This window comes from Muscardinus avellanarius (genome assembly GCF_963383645.1).
Source record: "Muscardinus avellanarius genome assembly, chromosome: 5".
Lineage (NCBI taxonomy): Eukaryota > Metazoa > Chordata > Mammalia > Rodentia > Gliridae > Muscardinus > Muscardinus avellanarius.
Genome location: NC_137790.1, coordinates 123,517,098 through 123,528,106, shown reverse-complemented (window position 1 = coordinate 123,528,106; position 11,009 = coordinate 123,517,098).

The following is an 11,009-nucleotide window of genomic DNA, read 5'->3' as shown; positions in this document are numbered from 1 at the left end:
GGATCCATAACTGGCTGAACTGGACACTGATTGTTGCACTTCAGAAGTGAAATGACCAGGCTCTGAGAGGTCCCGTTCTTTCTCACAGGCCAGATATTAGGCGGTGGAGCCAGAGCTTAGACTCAGGAACCTTGTCCATTACTCTCCAGCAAGGTTTCTCAAAAGACCTGAAGGCAGATTGGCCTCAAGGCACACGCATTCCACGTGCTCTGAGAGCACAGCTTCATATGGTTGTTGAGGCTGACTTCAATCCTGTCATCCTCCTGTCTCAGCCCCCCCAAACACTGGATTATAGTCATTTGCAACCACGCCCAGTCACATGGCTTCATTTGGGATAATGTCCAGGCAGTTTGGTTAAAAACAAGGCAGAAAATTCAGAGGACAGGTCCCTTCAGCCAGGGAGCTTCAGGAGAGCTTTTTAATTTTTCATCTTGACTTGCTTCAAAGCTGAAGAAGAAACCGTGAGGCTAGTGGGCAGCCCTCGAAGGCTCAGAGAGCTGGGTTTACAGAGAGTGATTAGAGGTGTCCTGCGCATGGCAGAGGGAGGCCTCAAAGTCGTGGTGGTTCCAAGACTGTGCCCACCCAGGAGCTGCCAGCCAGAGAGTGGGATGGCAGGGGAAGAGTAGCCAGTTTCCTGCCCCTCGCATCTGCATCTAAAATATAACCATCTAGACTGTGTGAGAATGTGTTCCATATGATGTCATTTCTCAAGTCTTTCTTTCTTTCTTTCTTTCTTTCTTTCTTTCTTTCTTTCTTTCTTTCTTTCTTTCTGGTGGTAAAAAAAAAGTTCTTGCTTGAGCCAAGAAGAATAATCTGTCCTTATTAGCCTACCTCCCTTACTCTCCAACAACCAACCTTCTCTTGCCAGTTACATTTGGACACTAGAATTGCTCTCAGTTCAATCTCACCCAAGTGATGAGGGGGGGGTATTCTTGCGTTAATTTGAATTTTAAAATACATTAAAAATGGCATTAGATTAGCCAGGCATGGTGGCGCACACCTGTAACCCCCGGACTTGGGAGGCTGAAGCGGGAGGATCACAGGTTCGAGGGCAACCTCAGCAATGTAGTGAGACTTTCGGCAGCCTTGTAGTGACGCTGTTTCAAAACAAAAAAAAATTAAGCCGGGCGTGGTGGCGCACGCTTATAATCCCAGCATTTGGGAGGCTGAGACAGGAGGATCGTGGTTCATGGCCAGCCACAGCTACTTAGAGAGGCCCTTGCAACTCAGTGAGACCCAGTTTCAAAATAAAGAATAAAAAAATAGGGCTGGGAATGTCACTCGGAGGTAGAATGTCGCTGGGTTCCATCCCCAGTACCGCAAATAAATAAATAAATAAATAAATAAATAAATAAATAAATAGGGCTGGGGTGGACCTTGGAGGTAGAATGCTCCTGGTTTCAATGCTCATGTCTACAAAATAATAACTAATGAACTAACTAAACAATAAATTAATTAGTTAAAATAGCCCTAGACTCACAAGAACCTACAAGTACCAGGCTCAGAAGTTTAGGTAACTAGATGAATGGTTAATCCAAAACTAATCAAAACTAAGGGTTCAAGGAGTAGATAAGTGATCATTCTTATATTTTCCACAATCCAGTTTTATAATGGTATGTGAGGGGCAGTCATTATCATCAACATTATCAGTTAATATTTTATGATGCTTGATTAAGAAAAGGCGCCGGACTTTACATTTCCACTAGGTACAGTCATCATCTTTAAGGAGTGTCCCATCTGCACTTCCAGGGCAGAGGTAAGATGATAGGTTTTGACGTAGTGATAAGTTAAAAAAAAAAATAGATATGGCCCTTAAAGTCCCAGAGTAAGATTCAGAGAGCTGACTTCCAAGGCCTTCCGTGGAGAAACCGGGTTGATTCCAGCTGCTCAGAGAGAAGGGCCTTGGAAATAATGGACTGCTTCAGCAACGTCAGAGAAGGAGGCAGTGGAGGATGTGGCCACTGGATCCTGTAATGAGCAGTGGCACCCACGGGCTTTCTGTAGTGAGACAGGAACAGAAACCATGTGTCAGGAGGTTCCTAACTCAGAGTGGCCAGGATTGGAGAGAGAGACCAGGCCACAAAAGGAAACCAAGACGTGAGGGTCTACTTGAGGGAAGGAGCAGGGCCAAGGGAGGATGTTTCCAAGAAAGCAAGAACTCCAAAATGGGCAATTTTGAGGATGCTGAAGTTGGGTGATGGAAAAAATGGTAGTTCGTTACACTCTTCTCTCTCTCTTTGGGCAGATGGCTTTTCACGTCATTAGTAGAAATGTAGGAAAGAAAAGTGAACAGTGAACGCTGAGCAAGTGAGAAGAGAGAAAAGAAAGAGAAAAGGGAGGATATTAACAATACAAAAGAGACAACAGCAAGCGTGATCTCACCGCAGAGGCAGAGCAGAGGGTTGGAGCCCCAACACACTGAGGGACCAGTCTTCTCACCCCAGAAGAAGATAAAAATGAATAAAGCTAAGATTAAGTGCATAGAGCCAAAGAAGAAGGTGGTGGTGTGAAAATATAAGTCTCAAGAAGATGGAAGAAAGTTCTCAGGTTTCCAGTTAAGAGGAAGGAGAGATCACAACCGCAAAGGGAGGCAGGTTGAGGATGGTATCGAGGGGCTGGAATCACAGCATGGATTGTGGCGGGGGAGACTGAGCTGAGGGTCCTTCCAAGGGAGGTCAGCATGGGCGTGTAGGGGCTCACTCTCCAAGGACCATGGCCTGAAAGCATGCAGAGAATATTAAGCTGACAGGCGAGGTGGCGCACGCTTGTAATCCCAGTACTTGGGAGGCTGAGACAGGAGGATTGCAGGTTCGCTGCCAGCCTCAGTTACTTTTGGAGTCCTTTGCAACTTAGTGAGATCCTGTTTCAAAGTAAAAGAATTAAAAATAGAGCTGGGGGTGTAGCTCAGAGATAGAATGTCCCTGGGTTCAATTCCTAGTACCACAAATAAAAATAAAAATAAACCCATCGAGCTGGCAATACAGGCTTTTTCCAGTCCCTTCGGAACCCCCAAGTTGGCAGTAATCACCCAAGAATAGATGGTTGCCGGAACAAGTACCAAATATCTGAAAGCTTACAAAGAACAGGACAGGAAGTCAAAGGGAGGGTGTTCATATGGTCCAAAATAAATATACCAATAAATGTATATGGCCTTGCTATGTAGTTTAAGGACTCCCAGAATCACCTGGAAGCTTGTTAGAAATGCACAGCCACTGGGCACAGTGATGCATGCTTGTAATCCCAGCATTCTGGAGGCTGAGACAGAAGGATCGAGGTTCTTGGACAGCCTCAGCTACTACTGAGTGAGGACCTTTGCAATTCAGCGAGACCCTGTTTCAGAATAAGGAATAAAAATAATAGGGCTGGGGGTGTAGCTCCGAGGTAGAATGCCCCTGGATTCTATCTCCAGTACTACAAAAAAAGAAAAAAGAAATCCACAGCCCCTGGCCCTACCCCAGCCCTTCTCTGTCAGATCTGCATTTGAACAAGACTGGAAAGAACTCATTGATAGCTTTCCATCACTATAAGAAATCCCTGTGATCATAAAGTTAATAAGAGAAAAGGTTTACTTTGGCTCACAGTTTTGGAGCATGTGAGGGAGCAAAGGCACTCACTGGTAGGTCGGGTCCCTCCCCCATGGAGCCCCACAGCGGGGACGGGAGGCAAAATCCCAGAGGCCAAAGTGGAGATGCTGTGGGACACCCAACATCCTGGGGCAGAGGTCGCAAGAGGACCGGCATTCCCACGCCGCTAGCATCACCCCAAGATAAATACCCTCACTTCCTCCCTGACTACGTGACTCTGCTGACCGTGACTCTGCTGCCCAGTCATCGTTTTTTTTCCCCCATGGTCAGCAGAACTTGCCCAAAGGTGCCAGTTTAATTAAAGAGGCCTTTAATAACTTGGCTGGTGTTTGCCTTCTTTGCGACCCCCAACTCAATTTCAACGTTACACTTGTCTCACAGCTGGGACATGCAAAAGGAGAGAGAGAGAGAAAAGGGCCAGGGTCCCACTCTGCCTTTCAAGAGCACGCCCTGATGACTTGACAACACTTTTAAAGCCTCACCTCCCAAGAGCACAGAACTAGCAGCCAAAAGGACTTTTAAAATCCAAACGATAGCAATTTATGTGCTTGTAAAAATCCGAGAAGTCCTGATTTACAAGTTTTTAGTAGCTATCAAGTACATATGTGTATTCCCAGAAATATTAGTCTCCATCAAAAGCTATTGGGCCTCAGTGTGCCTCACACTGTATGGGGGACCATGAAGACCACCAAATGTAAAGTCCTGGGTGCACTCTGTAGCTTTAATCACAGACTTATCATTGGGAGAAATTGTTTGATTTGTAGTTTAGACTCAAAGCCTAGGTAAACTGGACATGGTGACGCACACCTGTAATCCCAGTACTTGGGAGGCTGAGACAGAAGGATTGCAGCTTTGAGGCCATTTGAAATGAGAATGAAGGTATCTTGCTTGGCACTGGTGTTAGCTCATTTTTCTCTTGCTGTAAAGAAATCACCTGAGGCCAGGTCATGTGGAGAGAACAGAACTTTGCCACACAGTCCTGGAGGCTGGAGTCCAAGAACACAGCAGCAGCAGGGGTCCAGCCTCTGGGGAGAGCCTTCCTGCTGCATCACAACATGGCCGGGGGTGGGGGATGCCGTGTGGCGAGACAGGGCAAGGGTGCGAGCTGGGGTCACCCTCCCTCATCATAAGATTACCAGTGTCACCATGAGGCCCCACCCTGGAGAGCCCTTCCAATCCTACCCCCTTCTCACAGGTCCCACATCCAAAGGCCATTAACAGGAATTTGGGGATTAAGTTTTCAACACATAGACTTTGGAGGGTTACCTTCAAATCATAGCAGCGTCCAGTAAGTAGGAAACATGCTTCGTATTATTAGTATTATTAGTATCTGGTCTCCATTTTACATAAGCTCTGTCCATTCAGAGTGTCTCCAGTACCTAACATATAAGGAAGGCTCAACAAAAATGCTAAAAGAAGAAATGTAGAAAAGGTAAAATTGATCCCCATGAAAGTTAATTAACATCATGCTTTAAACCAGTTGCTTTTGTTTTTTTGTTTTGTTTGAGGGCTTTTGGGTACTGGGGATGGAACCCAGAGGCATTCGACCTCCAACTTATACCCCAACCTGATTTTCTTATTTGGAAACAGGATGTCACTAAGTTGCAGAGAGACTCACTAAATTGCCGAGGCTGGCTTCGAACCTGTGATCCTCCTGTCTCAGCCTCCCAGGTATTGGGATCACAAGTGTGTGCCACCACGCCCGGCTTAAGCCAATTACATTTTTTTTTTTTTTTTTTTTTTTTTGGTGGTGGTACTGAGGGTGGAACCCAGGGGCTTTCTACCTCTGGCTATACTCCCAGACCTATTTTATATTTTATTCGGAAACAGGGTCTCGCAAAGTTGCTGAGAGACTTACTAAGTAGCTGAGGCTGGCTTCAAACCTGTGTAATCCTCCTGTCTCAGCCTCCCAAGCGCGGGGATTACAAGCGTGCGCCACCACGCCCGGCTTAAACCAATTACTTTTGATATCATTTTTTTCTAAATTTTACTTGTTGTCTCCAGACCCCACCCGGTCCCGTCTCCTACCTCCCCATACAAGTTCGTGAAACTCGTAGTAAAACCTTCAGATGTCAGTGTAACATTTGTTCTGTTTTCTTCCTCAAACCTCCTTTCCCCTTTCTCTTCCCCTTCCCATCCTCTTCCCTATTCTACTGATCTCTCTCCTCTCTTATCTGAAGTCCCTCTTCTTTTCTAGTTTCTCTCTGGCTTCCCCATACAAGAGAAAACACAGTCTTTATCCGTTCCTGTGCTTACAGATCGGGATACCTAGGTTAATTTCACAGTTTGGCAGTTGTGAATTGTGCTGCAGTCAACGTGGTCACGCAAGTATTGCTATACTTCTCTGACTTTCATTCTTTTGGAAAGAGCCCCAGGAGCGGTATGGCTGGGTTGTACAGTGGTTCCATTCTCAGCCTTTCGAGGAACCTCCATACTGATCTCCTTAAGGGTTGTACTAATTTACAATCCCACCAATAGTGTGCACAAGTTTCTAACTCCCTAAATGTGTCACTTTCCATCTCACTGTGTTACATAATTGTTATGTTACACAAATGAAAAATAAATCTCACTGTTCTCTTTTTTGTGTTATTATTGCTTGTTAATATTTTTATGGGCTTCCATAAAGCATAAGTGATTGGAGATTAAAAAAAAACAACAACAATTGGGCCTCAGCTACTTAGTGAAGCCCTCTATAACTCAGTGAGATCCTGTTTCAAAAAATAAAAGAATAAAAAATAGGGCTGGGGGTGTAGCTCAGAGGTAGAATGCTCTTGGGTTCTACCTCCAGTATCACACACACACATACACACAAAAAAAAGAAAGAAAGAAAAGAAAAACAGTTCAGGCGTTGTGGCACAAACTTGTAATCCCAGTACTTGGGTGGCTGAGACAGGAGGATCTCAGGTTCTCGGCCAGCCTCAGCTACTTAGTGAGCTCCCCCCCATGAAACTTAGTAAGAAGACCCTGTTTCAAAATAAAAATTAAAAAATAGGGCTGGGGGTATAGCTCAGAAGTAGGATTCCCCTGGGGAAAAAATGGGGAAGCATTAGGCAAAGAAACAGATCCAAAGAATAATAAACACTTGATCACAGAAAGCCAGGTTTACAGACTTTGAAAAAAAAAATGTATGATTTATGTGCAGGTAATGGATGAAGAGAGGACCAGTCAGGGAATAACCATGCCCCTGCTTAGAGAGCTGGGAAATTTTTTTTTCTGCATTTTAAACTTGTAACCTGAATTTCTAAACTTAATCTGTTTTAGAATTCCTGTGTGTATTTGATTTTAAAAAGAAGATGGGGCCGTGGATGGCGGTGAGTTCCATTGAAAGTTAACTTTTCACCTGTAACCATGGCAACAGGGAAGAACGCGAAAACACACCGATATTTGGACAGTCACTGGAGACGGGCTTATCAGCCAGTGATCATGCCTCCCTGGGGGTCACAGCTGTGCCCTTTTGTACTGAGTCCTGTGTTAGAGGACACACAACACCCCTCCGAGTCACAGGCAGGATGAGGCTAGAACTTGCGCATCAGATTTTGAAACTAGCTGGAGACACTGAGTTTTAGACAGAGATGGTGCCACCTGGGTCAAGTCCAAATCCTCCCTCGCCTGTGTCCACTAAAAAAGCGGAGGGAATCGCCCAGATAATTCAGCCCATGGCTGAAAGATGACTTTAAATTCAAGCTGAAGAAGGTGTTCAGAATTTTTCTGCTGTGAAGTCGCTAACCCATTTAACCTCTGTGCATGAGCTCTCTTGTCTCTTGTCCCAGGGAGCTGGCGAAACCATTGAGAGCAGAATGCAAGTCTTAGATGTATTTTGTTCTCGAGGACAACACTCGGCACATGGGTGGGCACATCGTGGGCGCCTGCACACACTTACCGACTGCACTGCATTGAACCGGAGCCACCATTCTTCACCCACTGTAGGGTGAAGAGCACTGGCCCGCTGAGCAACGTGGTAAGCTTCCCGTACGGATTGCAGTATTGCACGCGCCCTCAGCTGGGATCGGAGGCACTGAGAGAAAGGACATCTGCTCCTGTGCTGGCTCAGGACTCCAACATTGCAAGGAAGCCCGGACTTTTGCTGCAGAAACCCCTGTGTGGAGTCTCCCAGAGGCTAGACCACCAGATAGCCGCCATGTTCTCATTCTTCTTTCTTTCTTTCTTCATTCAAGCATCCCTACAGCCTTTCCATCTCCTCTAGAGCTGCCACCTTCAAGGTCTTCTTAAAGGACAGGCTGCTCGGTGGTGGGGCTCCGTTTCTTCAGCCCTCTCCCCCTTGCTGTGTCTGACGGTGAGGGCTCTAGCTTTTAGGGTTCGAGGGCTACACTGCTAAACCCCAGGAAGTGAATAATACACACAATTCCACACAGTTCTCTCCAGGGCCTCTGGAGTCTGGCTGTGACCCCCCCCACCCCCGCCCCTGCTTCCTGAGGATAAGGGTAAATTTCACCAAGACCCCCTGCCTCTCACCATCCCCCCTCTAGATTACGTGTTCCACTTCCTGCCTGAGGAATATGAAGACACAATTAATAGTTGAACAATTACTGAGTTAGTCACCATCTAAGTGCTTGGAGTCTCAAGCCATGAGAACATTCTAGAAGATGACAGTCTTCACAGAAAACCAAATTCTCAGGCTTCCTCTTGAGCTTACTCATGCCCCATATCTTTAAAATCCTGTAAGAAAACTGAAGTGTGACCCCTCCTCCTGTCCCTCTTCCTTTCTGTTACTCGCTGAAACAGTATAGACAGGCTGCTCCAGTTGCTATTCTGAGAAGTCTGGGATGTCAGGCTGTGTTAACCAGTGTTACCCAACACCATGGTGGTAACTTTTAGAAGAAAAAGACACAGTCTCTGGAGAAAGAATAAATTTGCCTAGTCAGCAAAAGGGACCCATCTATCTTCAAGGTGATGCCTACATTTGGTCAACCCCACTCATATACTGGTCTTTGTCTTCTTTGATGGTAATACTCCCAAGACCCCAACCAAAGCTGATGGGTTAGGTATCAAGGCCATTGCCTGCCCTGGGGAATCAGAAGCAGCTGCCAGCAGAGTGCTAAGAGTCATCCCTGCTGGCCGTGTGACCAGAGCTGGCCTTCCTTTCCTCCCTCTGGCTTGTCTGCAAGTCTAATTTTTCTACCCAAAGAAAATTGCATATTTTTTTTATAAGAAGTGAAATCAAAATGTGTGCTGTCGTTCAGAAGCAACACAATCTGCTCAGTCTCTTCCCCTTCTGTGAAGGAGTCAGGATACCTTCACGGCCACCAGAGGGTGAGGTGCTTTGAAGAGTGTGTGTGTGTGTGTGTGTATGTGTGTGTGTGTGATGCACATACTTGCTCTTCCTGATCTACGTGCTCAGTAAACACATCTGGGTCATCTTGCTTGCTCTCACCCTTGACAGTGCGAGCAATACACGGCTTGCAGAATCCTTAGCAGGAACTTTGGTGTGCATCCATTCCCTCTTTCCCCGAGTCCTTTCCACGCTTCCCTGGCCAGTGGTCCTTAAGCTGTGCCAATGGATTGCTTCCGGAGCATAGGATGTTGCATGATTCTATGATGCTTGCTTTTGATTTAGTGAAGCTTTGACTCCCTAAAAAAAAAAAAAAAAAAACACTGTTATTCTGAATTCCGACTCTAGAAAAAAAAAATCTAGCAAGACTCCGTGCTGCACCCCTTTGTCCTTTTGCCCTTACACCATAGCCGTACCAGGCAGGGTCATCGCTAACCTTGAGCTGGGTCTGGGCGTGGCAAAGACCATCCCAAGTGACACAGAGCAATTAATAACTGAATCATGCTCCTGGAAGTTTGCAAGATTTTCAATGGAGGCGCCTTTGACTGCCCACGTCTCTGACTGCTCTTCGGTTCTGTTCCCTCCACCTCAAGGGGAGCTATCTGAAGCTTTCTGTTCCTCTGCTGCCCAGTCAGTGCATACAAGCCTTTCCTCCTAGATTTGGTGAACTTAGAGGTTTTTATTCTTATATGGAACCAGCAGCTGAACAAGTTAATTGGGAAAACTGTGTCTACTAACTCTATGAAAGCCCATAGGAGAGAACAGAACTTAATTACTTAAATTAGCCACAAGTAAAGAAATACAGCAAATAGCAAGGCATGTTGGTGCATACTTGTAATCCCAGTACTTGGGAGGCTGAGACAAGAGGATCGCAGGTTGAAAGCCAGCCTCAGCAATTTATCGAGGCTGTCAGCAACCTAGGGAGACCCTGTTGCCAAATAAGAAATCAAGTTGGGATGGGAGAATCTAGCTTGGAGGTAAAATCCCTCTGAGTTTAATCCCTAAGGCAAAAAAAAAATTAAAAAAGGAAGAAAAGTAGCAGTCAAGCAATAAAATGAATATTCTTAATTTTTTCCTTCAAAAAAAAACTTGTAGGAGCCAGACATGGTGGTGCATGCTTGTAATCCCAGCATTCAGGAGGCTGAGACAGGAGGATTGTGAATTGTGGCCAGCCTCAGCTACTTAGTGACGTCCTTAGCAGCTCAGTGAGACCCTGTTTCAAAATAAAGAATAAGAAATAAGGCTGGGAATGTAGCTCAGAGGTAGAATGCCCCTGGGTTCCATTCTTAGTACCACAAAAAGAAGAAAGAAAAAAGAAAAAAACTTGTAGTCCTGGGCATGATAGTACACACCTGGAGTCACATTACTTGGGAGGCCGAGATAGGAGGATCGCAAGTTTAAAGCCAGCCTCAGCAACCTCGTGAGGCCCTTTATAACTTAGCAAGACCTTGTTTCAAAATTAAAAAAAAAAAAGAACTGAGGGTATAGCTCAGAGGTTGGTTGCCCCTGGGTTCAATCCTCAGTAACACACACCCACACCCACACCGCCACCACCACCGCCACCACCACCAACAACAACAGCAATAACAACAACCACAACCTGTAAACCTGAGCTCAGTAATACCCAATGAGAGTATTAAATTATTTTCATACAGAAGAAAACAGAAACTCAGTTGACTCTACAATCCTGACTTTCAGCTAAAAAGACCAAAGATATGCATAGGAGTAGAGATGATTTTTCCATGCTATAACTCAATTATCTGAGTAATTTATAAGGAGCCTGGGGGGATATTTTTTCATCTGAGCAAAGGCACTGTCAGATTAAAGAACAGGGGTTCTAAGTGCTGTCTGTCTGCTCCTGCCCTCTCTTTGATGGCAGCAGGGCGAGTGTCTTGTCTGTGCTGGTGGATTATTAACAGAGGTTATTGGTCTCCATGGCAAAACGAATGATCGCGCTGAACGTAATCTCATTTATGGGGCTGTGCAAAAAAACAAAAAGACTTCTGGTCAGGGGAATGTATAAATGGTCATCGACCTGGAGAGCCCGCTGCAGTTGAGAGGCTGACGCACCTCCAGGGCTCTCAGGGGGCTGGTCCTCAGTCCCAAAAAGGACAGACAAGTTGGGGACAGTGACC